Source organism: Chrysemys picta, unplaced genomic scaffold, assembly GCF_011386835.1.
Source record: "Chrysemys picta bellii isolate R12L10 unplaced genomic scaffold, ASM1138683v2 scaf830, whole genome shotgun sequence".
Lineage (NCBI taxonomy): Eukaryota > Metazoa > Chordata > Testudines > Emydidae > Chrysemys > Chrysemys picta.
Genome location: NW_027053537.1, coordinates 4,590 through 22,802, shown reverse-complemented (window position 1 = coordinate 22,802; position 18,213 = coordinate 4,590). Strand labels below are relative to the sequence as shown.

General features: G+C 51.1%; 1 long non-coding RNA gene across 1 annotated transcript; it reads left to right on the top strand.

Annotated features, from left to right (window-relative positions):
* The first annotated feature begins 6,619 nt into the window (after positions 1–6,619).
* Positions 6,620–13,508, top strand: LOC135979424 (uncharacterized). The gene is made up of 3 exons (XR_010596738.1): positions 6,620–6,753; positions 7,923–8,036; positions 9,535–13,508. It is a non-coding gene; the product is annotated as an uncharacterized LOC135979424 (long non-coding RNA).
* Positions 13,509–18,213: the final 4,705 nt, after the last annotated feature.

Here is an 18,213-nt window from a genome sequence, read left to right as displayed (position 1 = left end):
ATATTGGAACAAATACACTGTTAACCAAATAGCACTACCTCTATATACGTCTCTATAGAGAGACTATATACGTCTCTAGCACCCCTCAGGGAAAGGGTGCCACTGCTCCTGTCTCAGAGTCCAGGGCACCGCCCCACAGCTGTTTTGTTCAAGGCATCAGCCCCCTTTTGTGCCAACAAAAAGTCAGCATGCTTCGTCAGCCCACAAAAAGCATCGTCTGAGACCTTGGGGAAGCCAAAGAAAGAAACAACCTGGCACTTCTCCTTTCTGAGGGGGCCTAGGTGGACAAGGCTCTCAAACCTTTCCCCTGGTCTGCAATCCCTGCTGCCAGGGGCCAAAGGGCTTTGTGTTGCAGTCCTGCTCCTTCAGAGGGCCCCCCTGCACTGAGCAGGGATCCTCCCTTTTAGGGACCCCCCATCTTCAGGCTTGACAGGCCTCACAGGTACAGCAACAACTCCGTAGCCTTCTAAAAATTGTTTTGAATTGACCAAAATGTTTCAGTTGACTCAAAATTAATTTTTCAATTTTGTTATTTTGTGATTTTGATTTTGTGATCTTTGAGTGTTTTTCACTCCTTTTTATGCTTTTCATTTTTGTGCTGGATAGCTGTCATCCAATTTTTTTATAGCTGTTTTGGGTTTCTTGCCTGATCTCCAGGTAGGTTTTCTGATTTTATGCTTCCAGTGTGTATGAACATGTGATAATTTCTTGTCTGCAGTGGCTGTTATAAAGAGAATGGTGATCAATTGTTCACCATATCCACTGAAGGTAGGACAAGAAGTAACGGGCCTAGTCTGCAGCAATGGAAATTTGTTAGATATTAAGAAAATAATTCTAACTACAAGGATAGTTAAGTTCTGGAATAAGCTTCCAAGGGAGATTTGGAATCCCCTTCATTGGAGGTTTTTTAAGAATGGGTTAGACAGACACTTGTCAGGGATGGTCTAGATATATTTGGTCCAGCTTCAGCCCAGGGGGCTGGACTAGGTGGCTTCTCCATGTCCCTTCCAGCCGTATATTCCTCCATTTCTATGTTGTATGCACCTAGTTTACCAATGCAGTCCAGTTTGCTCTGTAACGGTGACTTGTCTTCATCATTATTTACCACCTGCCCAATCTCTGTGTCATCTCATTTACCAGTAATGATCATATACTTTCTTCCACATCATTGATAAAATATTTAATACCTTCAGGCCTAGTACTGTGGGACCCGACTCGAAATGCACGCACGGATTCTCTATTCAAAACTATGTTTTGGGATCTGTCAGTTAGCCAGCTTTTAATTCACTGAATATATGCCATATGGCCTTTGTATAGTGCTAGTTTTTATTCAGAATGTCACGTGGTTCTACCTGAAATGCCTTACAGAGACCAAGTAGATTTTATAGCAACACAGTTATCTCTATCAACCAGACGTTGATAATTGTTGACAAGGGCAAGAATTAATTTTTTCTCTGGAGGCACAATCGGAATTTGCTGTGCTAACTGATTTGGTTTGATATTCAATGGGTCAGAGAGGATTACCTGTTGCTAGGTTAGGCAAAAACCTGTTTGTGGTGCTGGAGCATTAAGAGAGACTCTTCTGCTGTAGGTGATGTGCACAGGCGACAAGCATTATTGTGATGTCTTTCAGATTCCACGGGTAACATGAAGAACTCACATTCATTTTCCTGAAGACACATGCCTTGGTTCTCAGTCACTGAAAACCCTTCTTCAAGTGCCTTCCATACTACACAGTATGCCCCCAGGTATCACTGGATTCCTGGCACATCGTGCAGGATTCTGCCCAGGGATATGTAGCAGGAGCACGTGAAATGGCAAATGGTGTGAATGACAGCCGTAGCAGGGACCTTTGGATGTGTCTGTTGTTCAGTACCGCTGCACCAACGTCTTGCACCAGTACCGGCAGCTAATGCATGTGCCAAGTGTCTCAGTCAAATGCTGTCCACAGCCAGCGAGTCAAAGCATCCCTCTGTGTGTTTGCTACACCTACCTACTTCATCTTGTCAGTCTTCTAGACCAGACGTTTCAGCACAGCTGGAGCCAGAATTGTCCTAGTGCTTCCTGGTATCTCAGCTGTGAATTCATGGCAGTCTGTAAGAGTCACCTTTACCTCAGCAAAGCCGGCCTGTCCTGTCTGTCCCTTGGAGCACTAGCAGCTTTTGCTACATTTCCTGCAATGACCAGGCAGGAGGAACTCTTCCCTTCCGGTTGGTTCTACCATCACAGCAGCTGCCCTTAAACACACTGTAGCCCAGTTCCTTTAGGAGGCAAAAATGCAAAGACAGCAGAGCCTTGTCTTTCTGCCTCTGGGGTAATTCAGATGGAATCAAAGCCCCCCCACACCCACACACAACACATAGTCCTCCAAATCCCAATCATTCCAAGAGCTGCTGCTTGTTTCACACCCTCTGGTGCCCTCCTCGCAGGTGTGAACAAGAGGAGCTAGAACGTGGCCAATTGCACAAATTTACCGGAGACATCAACTATCTCAGGGGTTCTCAAACTGGGGGTCTGGACCCCTCACGGGGTCGTGAGGATATTATATGGGGGGTCATGAGCTGTCAGCCTCCACCCCAAGCCCCGCTTTGCATCCAGCATTTATAATGGTGTTAAATATATAACAAAGTGTTTTTAATGTATAAGGGGGTTGCACTCAGAGGCTTGCTGTGTGAAAGGGGTCACCAGTACAAACGTTGGAGAATCACTGAACTATCTCTTGCCTTTGGTGCCCTTCCTGTGGAAAAGATGGGACAGTGACTGTGCTGCTCACTGTTTGATGTTACCTTGCAATTCAGTGGAGTTCTTTTGCTGCTTCTGCTCCCATAGAAATGTCTGCCACCACCATTCCCTGGACTATCAAATACCTCTCGGTAAGCAGGCATAGCCAGGCCCTCCTCCTGCTCATCCCTACGACAGCAGGCAGGACAGGGGAGTGTCACCTAGTGTGTTCAGGGCGTAGGTTGCAACCAACTTCCATAAAGCCCTAGTCCAGCCCTACATTTGTACATTCATATTTACTCTATTATTGTATCTCACTATTTTGTTATGTCTGGTTCGGGGTCCAGTCTTGCTGTCATTCATTTCAGTGGGAGCAGGAGCAGGCTGAGTGTGTGTGAGCGTGTGAAGGTTTTTTAAAAAGGAGTTAAGAAGGATTTTTAATAAATCTATCAAATTGGGGGCAGTACCTTATCATCATACCTATATTTAAGAAAGGGCAAAAAAATGATCCAGACAACTACAGACCCCTTCATCTGAACTCACTAGAATGCAGGGCTTTTAAACAAATTTCGAAGAAAAGAATTATTAAAGACATGGAGGTAAATGAAAAATGCAACATAGATTTACCAAAGGTAGATCGTGCCAGACTAACCAGATACCTTTCTTTGATAAAATAACTGAGTTCTTAGCCAAGGGAAATTCAGCAGATCTAATCTATCTGGACTTCAGTGAGTCATCTGACATGGTAGCACATGTGAAATTACTAGTTAAGTTGGGGAATATGGAGATTAATACAAGAACTAGAAGGCGGATAATGAACTGTCCAACGGGAGATCACAACAGGTTGTGCTGAAGGGAGAACTGTTGGGCTGGAGGAAGATTAATAATGGAGCGTCTCAAAGATCAGTCTTGGGATCATTATATTTTCAAAAAGTAGGAGTGAGTTAATGAAACTTGCTGATAGCACAAATGTAGGAGACATTGTCAATGTAGAGAAGGATTGTTGTGTTATACAGGAAGAATTGGATGATCTAGAGTCCGGGAGTAATAGAAATGGGTTGAAATGTTGATAGTACAAAGTGAAGGGTCATGTATTCAGGGATTAATAACAAGAATTTCTGCAATAAAGTGGGGTCTTATCAGTTGGACATGACAGAGGAGGAGAAAGACCTGAGTATATTAGTTCATTGCAAGATGACTATGAGCCACCCATGTGATGCAGCCATAAAAAAGGCAAATGTAACTTTAGGATGCATCAGGCGAGGTATCTCCAGTAAAGACAGAGAAACATTAATGTCATGTGCTAGGGGGTTGCACACTCCGTAGCTTGTGTAGGCCGTGCTCGTTGCACATCCCAGGGGCTACTTGCATCCTTCTGTTCCCCCTCACAAGCTTACTGTGTGCCACCCTCCCATCCCCTTCTATTTCAGAGACTCCCTGCAACTTCCCTCAGACTCCCCCGTTCCAGGGATTCTGTGTCCCCTCATTCCTCCTTCTCCTCTACTAGGGTCCACCATTCTCCCCGCCACCATGCGAGCAGCCCTGTATGAATGTCTGCACCCCCATTGTCACTTCTCTCCATGTCCTCCATTCCCCCTCCCTCCCACCAAGGGTTCTGGGTGCCCCAATTCCCCTCCCCTCCTACCAGGTGTCACAGTTTCACGGTAATTGCCCCTGTGACCCTCCAGCGTGCTATGCTAAAGGAATCCTCTCAGGCATCTAGACATCATGGCTCTCTGGGCAGAGACCCACATTGCTCTCCCTAGTGACCAGGGGTTTAGGCTTGTAGTACCCAGGCACTTCACTGTGTTGAGTCATAGAATATCATGATTGGAAGGGACCTCAGGAGGTATCTAGTCCAACCCCCTGCTCAAAGCAGGACCAACACCAACTAAATCATCCCAGCCAGGGCTTTGTCAAGCCGGGCCTTAAAAACCTCTAAGGAAGGAGATTCCACCACCTCCCTAGGTAACCCATTCCAGTGCTTCACCACCCTCCTAGTGAAAAAGTTTTTCCTAATATCCAACCTAAACCTCCCCCACTGCAACTTGAGACCATTACTCCTTGTTCTGTCATCTGCTACAACTGAGAACAGTCTAGATCCATCCTCTTTGGAACCCCCTTTCAGGTAGTTGAAAGCAGCTATCAAATCCCCCCTCATTCTTCTCTTCTGCAGACTAAACAATCCCAGTTCCTCAGCCTCTCCTCAAAAGTCATGTGTTCCAGCCCCCTAATCATTTTTGTTGCCCTCCGTTGGAATCTTTCCAATTTTTCCACATCCTTCTTGTAGTGTGGGGCCCAAAACTGGACACAGTATTCCAGATGGGGCCTCACCAGTGTCGAATAGAGGGGAATGATCACGTCCCTCGATCTGCTGGCAATGCTCCTACTTATACAGCCCAAAATGCCATTAGCCTTCTTGGCAACAAGGGCACACTGTTGACTCATATCCAGCTTCTCATCCACCGTAACCCCTAGGTCCTTTTCTGCAGAACTGCTGCCTAGCCACTCAGTCCCTAGTCTGTAGCAGTGCATGGGATTCTTCCGTCCTAAGTGCAGGACTCTGCACTTGTCCTTGTTGACCCTCATCAGATTTCTTTTGGCCCAATCCTCTAATTTATCTAGGTCCCTCTGTATCCTATTCCTACCTTCCAGCATATCTACCACTCCTCCCAGTTTAGTGTCATCTGCAAACTTGCTGAGAGTGCAGTCCACGCCATCCTCCAGATCATTAATGAAGATATTGAACAAAACTGGCCCCAGGACTGACCCTTCGGACACTGTGCTTGATACTGGCTGCCAACTAGACATGGAGCCGTTGATCGCTACCCGTTAAGCCCGATCATCTAGCCAGCTTTCTATCCACCTTATAGTCCATTCATCCAGCCCATACGTCTTTAACTTGCTGGCAAGAATACTGTGAGAGATCGTATCAAAAGCTTTGCTAAAGTCAAGGAATAACACATCCACTGCCTTCCCCTTATCCACAGACCCAGTTATCTCCTCATAGAAGGCAATTAGGTTAGTCAGGCATGACTTCCCCTGGGTGAATCCATGCTGACTGTTCCTGATCACTTTCCTCTCCTCTAAGTGCTTCAGAATTGATTCCTTGAGGACCTGCTCCAGGATTTTTCGAGGGACTGAGGTGAGGCTGACTGGCCTGTAGTTCCCTGGATCCTCCTTCTTCCCTTTTTTAAAGATGGGCACTACATTAGCCTTTTTCCAGTCATCCAGGACCTCCCTGATTGCCATGAGTTTTCAAAGATAATGGCCAATGGCTCTGCAATCACATCCACCAACTCCTTTAGCACCCTCGGATGCAGCACCTCTGGCCCCATGGACTTGTGCTCGTCCAGTTTTTCTAAATAGTCCCGAACCACTTCTTTCTCCACAAAGCACTGGTCACCTCTTCGCCATACTGGGCTGCCCAGTGCAGTAGTCTGGGTGCTGACCTTGTCTGTGAAAACTGAGGCAAAAAAAGCATTGACTACATTAGCTTTTTCCACATCCTCGGTCACTAGGTTGCCTCCCCCATTCAGTAAGGGGCCCACACTTTCCTTGACCTTCTTCTTGTTGCTAACATAAATGAAGAAACCCTTTTTGTTACTCTTAATATCTTTTGCTAGCTGCAACTCCAAGTGTGATTTGGGCTTCCTGATTTCACTCCTGCATGCCTGAGCAATATTTTTATACTTCTCCCTGGTCATTTGTTCCATCTTCCACTTCTTGTAAGCCTCTTTTTTGTGTTTTAGATCATCAAGGATTTCACTGTTAAGCCAAGCTGGTCTCCTGCCATATTTACTATTCTTTCTACACATCGGGATGGTTTGTGAGGGGGTGCAGGAGTCAGGGCATGGGGTGTGGGGGGACTGGATATGTGTGGGGGGTGCAGGAGTCAGGGCAGAGGTCTGGGGGTGTGGGCTGGGGTCATGGGGGTGCTCACGGCAAGGCCTGCCCAGAGAACATGGATGACGAGCTCTCGATCCTGCTGACAGCACCCCCAGCACAGACAAACTCCAGCACATCTTGGAGGTGAGCAGAATGGGGAGGGGCCGCAGGGGTTTTACCTTAGCCCTGGGGACTCCTAGAAAGAAGAGACTGGAAAATCCATGTTTCTATTGGATCCTTCCGAGTATGCATTCATGATATAAACTCACTGGGTGACCTTGGGGGTAACTCACTTCCCCCTTACGGCATCAGTCTTCTCCACTATCAAATCTACACTGGGGAAGAAGGACAGAAGCCCCGACAATCACCTTCACCTCTGGGTGTCTGGTCCTGGGAGCCAAAACCAACTGGACTATCTGCCCCATCTCCTATACTGCCCTGTCTTTCCCTCCTAGGGCCTTGTCCTTAGTGCTCAGCCTGGCCCCTTCCCAGCTTGTCCCTGACCTTTAAAGGACGCTCCAAGCCCCTCCCATGCCTGCTTCCCTTGGGGTCTCTCTCCTGGCTGAGCACAGCCTGCCCTTCTATCTCAGCAGGCCTGGGTCATAGTCACAGGCTGCGTCTTGTCACGTGACCCCCACACTTATTCCCTTCACCCTAGGGAGCTGCATCACCTGGGCCAGGTCCAGTTGAGCTCCAACCCCTTTCCTGGCCATCTCACCCTGGGACAGGTTGAAACTGGAAACCTGTGGGTAACAGTAACTGGTTGCTCCCAAAGGTGCTAAAGACACAATGGAAGAGGAAATCCTTTGGCCTGGATTGAAATTATTCCGACTGAAAGTGAATGAGAGAAAATAGGTCCAGAGTTCTCTTCCTGGCAGCAGAAAATGTAGCGATTGATAGAGGTTCAGGTCAGAAAGGACCATTCTGTGCATCTAGTCGCCCCTCCTGTATAACTCAGGGCCTAGAATGTGACCAAGTGGTTCCTTCAGCCAACCATAGCATGGGACTGAGCCAGAGCACGTCTTTTGGAACGACATCCACATGCAGGAGAGCCAGCTGGCTACCAGAAAATCTCTCTTCTGCAGTGACGTGGGGTTAAGGGACACGGGGGAAAAGACATGGAGGCTGTGACTAAACTTAGAGCAGCAAGGCCAGGATAACTTGGGCTAGGTCCCAGGCCTGGCTATCAGATCTGCTGTTTTCTATTCCTGGCTTTGGGACCATGAGCGAGTCTCTGCACCGCTGGGTGCCTCGGTTTCCCCAGCTATCAAATGGAGCTAATCAAGGTTTTGTTTGTTCTCCCCATTTTACAGGGTGGGAAACGGAGACACAGTTGGGATCTGTCTACACTACAGGTCTGTCGTGCGTTTGTAATCTGCTGACCCCCACATGTTGTTCAGAGCCTATGGACAACACAGCTCCTAAAGGTACGTTTGTTCTGTGCTTATCCCCTATGTACAAGCAGGGCTGGACAGCATTTCTCACTGTGATGTGGGGAGCAGGTCCTGGGTACTAAGGGTCTGAAGAAGCTCTCAAGGACTAATTTTTTAAAATAATTGTTATCAATGACTTGTGAGAAAACATACAATCACTGCAGATAAGATTGGGGGGTGACAAAATACAGGCAGAGTGGTAATTCCTGATGGGGAGAGGGCAGTGATACACAGTGATCTGGCTCATTCAGCCAGCTGGACCCATTCAAAGAAAACAAGTTTGAGCAGAGCCCAATGCAAGGTCCTATACGTAGCCACAAGGCACGCCGGCCACACCTCCAGAATGGGGACGTGTATCCAGGAAAGCAGTGAGTCTGAAAAAGATTTAGGGGCCAGAGTGGAGAAGCCACTCAACATGAGCTCCCAATGTGATGCTGTGGTGAACAGGGCTAAAGCCATCATTAGACGAAGGGCAGAGCCGTGAGTAGGATAGGGAGGTGACACAGCAGCAGTGAGACTGCTATTGGAATACTGCCTCCAGTCTTGGTGTCCTCCTTTGAAAAAGATGGTCCTAGAAATTGGAGCTGGGGCAGCAAAGAGCCACCAAATGTTCTGAGGGCTGGAGAAAAATGCCTTCTAGTGAGCTATTGAAAGAGCTCAACCTGTTTAGCTTATCAAAAGAAGATTGAAAGGTGACTTCACTGAAGTGTTGAAATGCCTTAATGGAGAGAAAATATGGGGTATTAAAGGGCTCTTTAATCGAGCAGAGAAAGGCAGAACAAGACCCAATGGCTGGAAGGGGAAAAGAGACAAATTCCTATGACAAATAAGGCACAAATATTCAACAGCGAGGATGATTGACCACAGGAAGAAGCTACCAAGGAAAGTGGTGGATTCTCCATCTCTTGATCTCATTAATAAAGACTAGATGCCTTTCCAGAATGTGTTTGCCCCAAAAGTAGCTATTGTGGTAGACAGGAGGCCTGTGATATGCAGGGGGTCAGATTAGATGCTCTAACGGTCTCTGCTGCCCATAAAGTCTACTCATTTCTGAGAAACCGAGTGTAGCATTGGGAGCAACTCGTGATGTTTTACTGTCTAGCCGTCTTGCTTCCTAGAATGAACACTCATTGAGTGGGGTGATCCACAGGGAGTAGCTCAAACCTCCAAAGTGTCTGGCCTTTGGCAGGACAGTAGCACTGCAGGGGAGGGGTGGGTGTGGCAGTGACATCACAGAGGTCTTTTACAGGACCTCAGCCTATTGGCCAAAGGTGCTGGGGAGGTGATGACCTCACAGAGGGATGCTGACATCAGCCAGGCAGGACAGGGGCGCAGGGCCAGGGAAACCTCAGAGACCCCTGTGGCTTTGCTTCAGCAAGTCTCCTTCTCGAGGTCTCTCTTTGAGGTCTGAGAGAGTATTTGGGTTCATGTATGTGAGCACCAGGAGGAACCTCTTTTGAGTTTTCTCCTTTCTTTTTCCTGATTTCACTAGAAAACTGACGTCCCTGTTTAGAAGGTAAGAGCCTCCGAGAGGTTTGGAACCTGTTCACTCTGCTGCATCTGGCGCCAGCTGAATTTTAGGCATGGAAAACACTAGCTTAAGGTGGTCAAATTTTATTCCCCACCTGGGATTTTGTCCCTTAGAATCACTGGGGACATTAAGGTTTGTCCTTTTTCTTTTACCTTTTCCTCCATCCCTCCCTCCTTTCTCTTCATCTCTTACTTCTTTTGTCCTTTCCCTGTTCCCCTCCCACCACCAGGAGGGGTGTGTGTGTGTCGTGGGGGGTGCTCTACAACTCCCATTGTGGGAGGTCCACCGAAAAATGTGGGGCTGAAATAGTGCTCAGACTGTGATCCCCAGCGGTGACCTGGGCCATCCTTTGGGCTCTCTGGTGAGAACCCTCATCCTCCCGCCCCTCGGTCTCTACCCTGATTGGCTGAGCAGGGGGTTATTGACAGGGAGGAGACTCAGGTCCCTGTTGTTTTCTTTTAAGACCAAGTAAATAGTCATAACCAGTCATATGTTCGACAAATTTTGCTGCTTCTCTGCAGTTCATTATTTTCTCTACCATTCCAGTTCTCCTAAAATACTTGCTGAATAATTACTATGAACTCTTGCTGGTCTGGAACTCACTTGAGAGCACTTTATTCAGATCATTCAATGTCTGAAATTCAAGATCCGATGGTTAGTTTGAAAATCAGGGCTCTTGGGTCCTATTCCCAACTCTGCCACGGACTGGCTGTGTGACCTAAGACAAGTCAATTCTCCTTTCTCAGCCTTAGCTTCTCCCTCTTTCAAGTAGGGATAACAATCAGCTCCTACCTACCTCCCGACGGGTGGAGGATGGGGATCTATTGGAGAGTGTCACTAGGAGCAGTGCATAAGATGAGGTGTCCTATCGTGTTTACTCAGATCAGATTATAACATAATAGAATGGCTGAAATAGTCTATTTTATTTGTATTTTATTATGTTGCAATTGTTAAGAGCAGCAACTACTTAGCTCAGACTGAAACATCTTATCTAATTTTTGAGATCTAAGTGTCTCCTCTTTGTGTAGCTCAAACCTCCAAAGTGTCTGCCCTGTGGCAGGACATTAACACTGCAGGGGAGGAGTGGGTGTGGCAGTGACATCACAAAGGCCTTTTGCAGGACTTCAGCCTATTGGTCTGAGAGAGTATTTAGGTTCACGTACATGAGCGCCAGGAGGAACCTCTTTTGAGTTTTCTCTTTTCTTTTTCCTGATTTTACTAGAAAACAGACGTCCCTGTTTAGAAGGTAAGAGCCTCCGAGAGCTTTGGAACCTGTTCAGTCTGATGCATCTGGCGCCAGCTGAATTCTAGGCATGGAAAACACTAGCTTAAGGTGGTTGAATTTTATTCCCCACCTGGGATTTTGTCCCTTAGAATCACTGGGGACATTAGGGTTTGTCCTTTTTGTTTTACCTTTTCCTCCATCCCTCCCTCCTTTCTCTTCATCTCTTATGTCTTCTGTCCTTTCCTCTGTTCCCCTCCCACCACCAGGAGGACTCTGTGTGTGTGTCGTGGGGGGTGCTCTGCAGTGGGAACAGGGACAATTCTCCAACTTTGGGCAGTCGAGAGCCTGGGTGAGATAAGGGGCGTTAAAGCCCTTTGTGAAGGAGAAAGGGGAGTTTCACGGTGTTGAGCACCAAGGAATTCTAAACTTTGCTAAAACATCTAGTCTGCAGAAACCAGAAATGGTTGGGACCACATTGTAACCATTGTCTTTTTTAAAGCCCATTGAGGGATGTGAGTCCCACCCTTTTAGGTATCTGGGGTGCTGGGAGAAGAGAAGAGGTGCCTGTCTCCATTTTATGGCCTCAACAAACTAAGTGCTGTGCCCCAGTTCTCGTCAGAGATCCCTGAAAAAGAACGTCTTCCCATCCATTAACATACCTGGAAAGATACTGGAACTCCTTATTAAACAATCAGTTTGTCAGCACCTACAGGACAATTTGGTTCTTAGGACTAGTGAGCATGGACTTGTCAAGAACAAATCATTCCAAACCAATCCTAGCTCCTTCTTTGGCAGGGTTACGGGCCTAGTGGAAGTGGGTAAACAGTAGATGTGATCCATCTTGGTGTTAATAAGGATATTCTCACAAACAAACTAGGGAGATGTGGTCTAGATGCAATTAGTATAATATGTGTGCACAGATGGTTGCAAGCCCGTACTCCAACAGCCCAGAACCAAACAGCAGGAAGCAGATCATGCAATGAACTCCGTGTAGATTGCATTACATGCATCCCTGTGCGGGGAGGACGAGCTGCTCTGGCTGGGGCAGGGATGGGGAGGGACCAAACAGGCTGGTTAGTGAGAGGCTGCCTTGACCCCAGACTCACGCCCGCTCCCCGCTCGGTTCCAGGACGGCCAGGCTCCTGAGGAGGTTCAGGAAGAAGGCTCTGCAGGTGGCCCCAGAGCCTGAGGGAAGCAGCTGCCATCTTCCCCCGGAGCAGAGCGGCTCCTCCGTCCCCACTGGCGGGGAAGGAGCTCCCGGCCAGGCCAGGAGGTGGAAGTGCCCAGCCTTCTGGCGGAGAAAACCCGCTCCCAGCGCAGGCGCCGAGGTGGGAGAGGCCAGGTCGCAATGGAGCTGGGCCAGGCTGCGGCTGGGCAGGCAGGACCCAGCGCAGGAGGGGAGCCGGGCAGGGTGACTCTGGGGCATGTTGTGTGGGCAGCAGCGGCCCCAGGAGCCCAGCCCTGATTCCCAGCAGGAGGCATCGCCCTGCCCGGTCAGTGAGGACCTTCCAGCCTCCCCAGGGCAGGAGGTGGAGGATCCCTGTCCCACCACCAGCAGCTCGGCCCGCTCCCCAGGGGACAGCAGCAGTGACTGGGACTCGGGCAGCAGCGAGGCCGATGGGCGCCGCAGCTTTGTTCCAGGTGAGGAGTCAGGCTGGACTCAGGGAGAGGTGAGGGCGGGGCTGTGAACACCCTGGGCCCAGGCCCTCGATCAGTGCTATGGGAGCGGGTCCCCAGCCCAGGGGTCTGGCCTGAGCCACATGAACCCCACTGACACTAGATGCTGCCACTTTGGTCCTTGGTGCTCCAGTTGGGGGGAGGCACCTCTCAGGGAGTCCAGGACAGTCTGGGGGGGTCTCTTTGCTATGGGCTCCTGAAGGAGTTGGCTTTGGGGAGAGGCTCACTCCCAGGATCAGATACAGGAGGGGCAGCAGGGTCCAGGGAACAGGTGCTATTCCTGCCCTGCCACTGTCTGTCTGAGAAACCTTGGCCTTGTCATTCCCTGGATCGGTGCCTCGGTTTCCCTTCTTGCCAGCCTGTGCCTATTTCCCTGCAGTTTCACCTGCGTGTTGGTACCAGTCCCATCACCGTACTGCACAGTCTAATACCAGCTCCTCTCTCTTGCCAGTCAGCCTCACCTCAGTCCCTGGAAAAATTATGGAGCAGGTCCTCAAGGAATCAATTATGAAACATTTAGAGGAAAGGAAAGTGATCAGGAACAGTCAGCATGGATTCACGAAGGGGAAGTCGTGCCTGACTAACCTAATTGCCTTCTATGATGAGATAACTGGCTCTGTGGATGAGGGGAAAGCAGTGGATGTGTTATTTCTTGACTTTAGCAAAGCTTTTGATACTGTCTCCCACAGTATTCTTGCCACCAAGTTAAAGAAGTATGGGCTGGATGAATGGACTGTAAGGTGGATAGAAAGCTGGCTAGATCGTCGGGCTCAACGGGTAGTGATCAATGGCTCCATGTCTAGTTGGCAGCCGGTTTCAAGTGGAGTGCCCCAAGGGTCGGTCCTGGGGCCGGTTTTGTTTAATATCTTTATTAATGATCTGGAGGATGGTGTGGACTGCACTCTAAGCAAGTTTGCAGATGACACTAAACTAGGAGGCGTGGTAGATACACTAGAGGGTAGGGATCGGATACAGAGGGACCTAGACAAATTAGAGGATTGGGCAGAAAAAAACCTGATGAGGTTCAACAAGGACAAGTGCAGAGTCCTGCACTTAGGACGGAAGAATCCCATGCACTGCTACAGACTAGGGACCGAATGGCTAGGTAGCAGTTCTGCTGAAAAGGACCTAGGGGTCACAGTGGACGAGAAGCTGGATATGAGTCAACAGTGTGCTCTTGTTGCCAAGAAGGCTAACGGCATTTTGGGCTGTATAAGTAGGGGCATTGCCAGCAGATCGAGGAACGTGATCGTTCCCCTTTATTCGACATTGGTGAGGCCTCATCTGGAATACTGTGTCCAGTTTTGGGCCCCACACTACAAGAAGGATGTGGAAAAATTGGAAAGAGTCCAGCGGAGGGCAACAAAAATGATTAGGGGTCTGGAGCACATGACTTATGAGGAGAGGCTGAGAGAACTGGGATTGTTTAGTCTCCAGAAGAGAAGAATGAGGGGGGATTTGATAGCAGCCTTCAACTACCTGAAGGGGAGTTCCAAAGAGGATGGAGCTCGGCTGTTCTCAGCGGTGGCAGAGGACAGAACAAGGAGCAATGGTCTCAAGTTGCGGTGGGGGAGGTCCAGGTTGGATATCAGGAAAAACTATTTCACTAGGAGGGTGGTGAAACACTGGAATGCGTTACCTAGGGAGGTGGTGGAGTCTCCTTCCTTGGAGGTTTTTAAGGCCCGGCTTGACAAAGCCCTGGCTGGGATGATTTAGCTGGGAATTGGTCCTGCTTTGAGCAGGGGGTTGGACTAGATGACCTCTTGAGGTCCCTTCCAACTCTGATATTCTATGATTCTATGATTCTATGATTCTATGACACCTGCCGTGGAGCCAGAGCTGGAGACCCACCTCCTCCGAGCTGCCCTGCACGCCGTCTTCACCCTGGGCATGGAGAAGGACACCACCCAAGTGCAGGTAGATCATGCTAAAGTCATGGATAGAAGAGCCAGCTGTCATCCTGCCATGAATCCTTGCTAATTGCCTGCAGTGGGACGTGAATGAGAGAGGCCAGGATATGTGTTTGGGGGTCTCACCAGTGCTTCCCAGAGACCCCACTTCCCATCCTGTGGCAAGTTTAGCCCCAGTTTCCCTAACTCTGACCCATGGCTCTCCCTTGCTTTCAGGATCTGCCTAGGGTCTTGCCAGACCTCCTGGACGCCATGCTGGGGAACCTGCTGGCAGAGTCCCCAGACACCGACAGGTTCCAGTACATCTTGGAGGTGAGCCCGATGAGAGGGATGGGGGCAATTTTACCTTCACTCTTAGATCCATTTTCCAGTCAGTCCTCCTAGCCAGGCCCCCAGTGGGCATCCTTGGTCAGGGCAGTCAGTGCAATGCCTCCTTTCCCCACAGCACATTAACTACTGGATCGTGTCCAGGGTGCCGCGAGAGAGAGCCAGGGCCGTTAAGAGCAGCATGGCCCTGCTCAGATCCACCATCACCCTCCCTGAGTTTGACATAAGTGACCTCTGACCCCAGCTTCCTGACTCCAGGGGTAGGTGATCTGGCTCCGACGGGCTGTAGGATCTGCTGCTGCAGGGGCTGTGGGTTAGGAGTGTTCCTCTTGGGGAGGCAGAGTCAGAGCAGAGAGTGAGCCTGGCTTGAGTCAAGTTCTTCTTGTCCTAGTTAAGTGGTGACTCTGGGCTTTTAAGGGGGCTGTGCTCCAGGTTCATGACTCCCTGTCATCCTGGAGCAGCTGGGGAAGCAAGTCCTCATGGAGGGCCCTGCCCACAGCCCTGTGCTCCAGGCTTCCTTGGGGGCAGAGGAAATTAAGGGTCTGGCTCTAGCATCTCCTGCAGAGGGGCTGAGGGGAAGTAGAGTCCTGGCCCGGGGGGGACTGGGAGCTGACAGGAAAATGCTGATGGAGTCCCCTCTCTCTCTCCCGTCCATTAGAACTCAGCGGAATTCCCCAGGATGGGTCACCACATGGCACAGCTGGCTCTGTCCGTCAGTGACCCAGCCAAGGACATCAGCCGGCAGGCCAGGGAGGGGGTTTACCGGCTCTACCAGCTGCTGCTGCACCAGAGGGGTAAGGAACCCAGCTGGGAAATGGCACCCACTAGAAGAGTGAGACTGGGACCCCAGCCAATTTCTCTCAGACTGACCCCGGCTGGAGGATGAGTCTCTCTATCTCTTTCTGTGTTCCACACCACGCCCTGCAATTCTGTTGGGCCGGGCACGCAGCGAGGACTCTGCCCACTGTGCAGCCACCAATGGGATTGGAAGGACACAAGCCCTGCAACCAGAAGGACAAATGTGTGTGTCTCTCTCTCCCTGTCACCTACTCCCTCCTGGGGGAAACCCAGCAGCTGATGGGGGACAAGGTGAGCAGCTGCATTAGACTCAGGAGATTGGGGCGGGGCCCAGGCCTCATTCCCATCCTGTGGCCATTCGCTGGCCTGGCACAAGGAGCCTGGTGGGGAATGAAAGGGAGAGCAGGTGCTCCTGGGAAGGGAGATGAATTCACCTCCATGAGCAGGAGCGAGCCAGCTTGTCCCCGGAGCAGCTCCACCCAGCTCTTTAGCCAGGCTAATTAATGACAAGCTTTGCCTCATCCCAGACGTATGTTCTCAGGACAGGGTGCTATCGCTCTTGGGAAGGGCAGGAGAGTCCCCCAAGTGCCCTCTGCGAGACTCTCCTGTCCCACAGGGCCGCACCCAATTCCTAGTGGTCTGGTGTCTGTGTCACCCGAGCCACCACCCAGAGTTGCTCCCATCACTGGCAGCCTGGGAGGCCAAGGACTGACGGGTGATGGCGTCTGACCAGGCAGGGCTGAGGCACATGGGCAGGGGACGCTTGTCCTGCTGCTGGCAAGGCTGGACCCGTTCTGGAGAGAACAGGAGGATTCAGTCAGCAGTAGGGTTACCAGGTCTAATAAATAAAAAAGAGGACCCTCCACGGGCCCTGGCCCCGCCCATTTCCCCACCCCTAGCCCCGCCTCAACTCCGCCCCTCCCCCCCGCCCTAACTCCGCCCCCTCGTCCCTCCCACTCCCAGCCATGGGGAAAGGGCTGCCCCAGCGCTACCGGCTTCACGGTTTGCCGGGCAGCCCCCAAACCCTGCACCCCAGGGTTTGGCGCTTCCCCCAAGCCGCCAGAGCAGAGCAGCTGGAACCGGGAAGGGAAGTTCCTGGCCGGAGGCTCGGGGTCCGGAGGCAGGGGGGGCTGCCAGAAGCCGGTAGCGCTCGCTCGGGCAGCTCGGCTCTTAAAGTCTGAGAGGGGAGGAGCGGAGCAGCTCAGCTGGAGCCCGGGAAGGGAAGTGTCTGGCCGGCGGCTCGGGGTCCGGAGTCAGTGGGGGCTGCCCAAAGCCAGTAGCGCTGGCTCGGGCAGCTCGGCTCTTAAAGTCTGAGAGGGGAGGACCGGAGCAGAGCAGCCGCGGGAGGGGAAGTGCCCGGCCGGCATTTTCCCGGACATGTTTGGCTTTTCGGCAATTCCCCCCGAACCAGGGTTTGATTGCCGAAAAGCAGGACATATCTGGGAAAAACCGGACATATGGTAACCCTAGTCAGCAGGGGCTTCCAATCCGTCCCATTCACCAGGGCTGCCATCCTGCGGCTTCCGCATTAGTGGCTGGGGAAAGGGAAATGGGATGGGGGTGACTTGGGGAAAGGTCTCAACCTCCCCACATCCCACTTCACTGCTGCCAGAATCCCTCCTGCCCCCCCGCTACAGTCCCCTCCCTACCCAACCTGGGTGGGGCTGGAGGAGAGGGGTCTGAGAACTTGAGCTGTGGATTGGAGGTGGAACAGCTGTCAGGGGCACTGAGGGGGAAGTGGCAGGAGCTCCCCGTACAAGGAGGGGGGTTGCCACTGGAGGTCACTAGGAAGGACAACAAGACTCCATCCTGGGAGTTAGGAGGGGGAATCCATCCCTCAGAGGTGGGCAGGGGCTGGGTGGAAATGCTGCTGGTTCCAGGGGCCGTTAATCCCCCCTGATTCCTCGGAGGCGTCTGAGTCTCAGACAGGTTCTCGTTCCCTTGCAGCAGGAGGACGTCACGGCCAATGTGATGCGCCAGCTCCGTATCATGCCGCACTTGCGCCAGGTGCCCGAGGCGCTGCAGGGCCTGTGCCTCTGAGGCCACCAGCAACTCCCGCTCTCTGCTGCAGGTACTGCTCTGGCTCTCTGTAAATGGGGAGCTAGTGGAAGGGGAAATGGAGCCCCCTGGCACTCACAGAAACCCTCTCCCCTCTCTGTGGAGCAGGGTCCTTTCCTCTGCCCCGAAATTCCTTCATCTGGGACAGGAGCTCTTTCCCTCACACCCATTCCCCTCCCCCCTTTCCTTGATCTACCCCCATCCCATTCCCCCTGCACCCAGGCAGAGCTCTGCCTGCCCCATATGGTGCAGAAAGGCCTGTGATATGCAGGGGGTCAGATTAGATGCTCTAACTGTCTCTTCTGCCCATAAAGTCTACTCATTTCTGAGAAACCGAGTGTAGTATTGGGAGCAGCCTCTGCTGTTTTACTGTCTAGCCGGCTTGCTTCCTAGAATGAACACTCATTGAGCGGGGTGATCCACAGAGAGTAGCTCAAACCTCCAAAGGGTCTGGCCTGCGGCAGGACATTAGCACTGCAGGGGAGGGGTGGGTGTGACAGTGACATCACAAAGGCCTTTTGCAGGACCTCAGCCTATTGGTCAAAGGTGCAGGGGAGGTGGTGACCTCACTGAGAGATGCTGACATCAGCCAGGCAGGACAGGGGCTCAGGGCCAGGGAAACCTCTGAGTCCCCTGTAGCTTTGC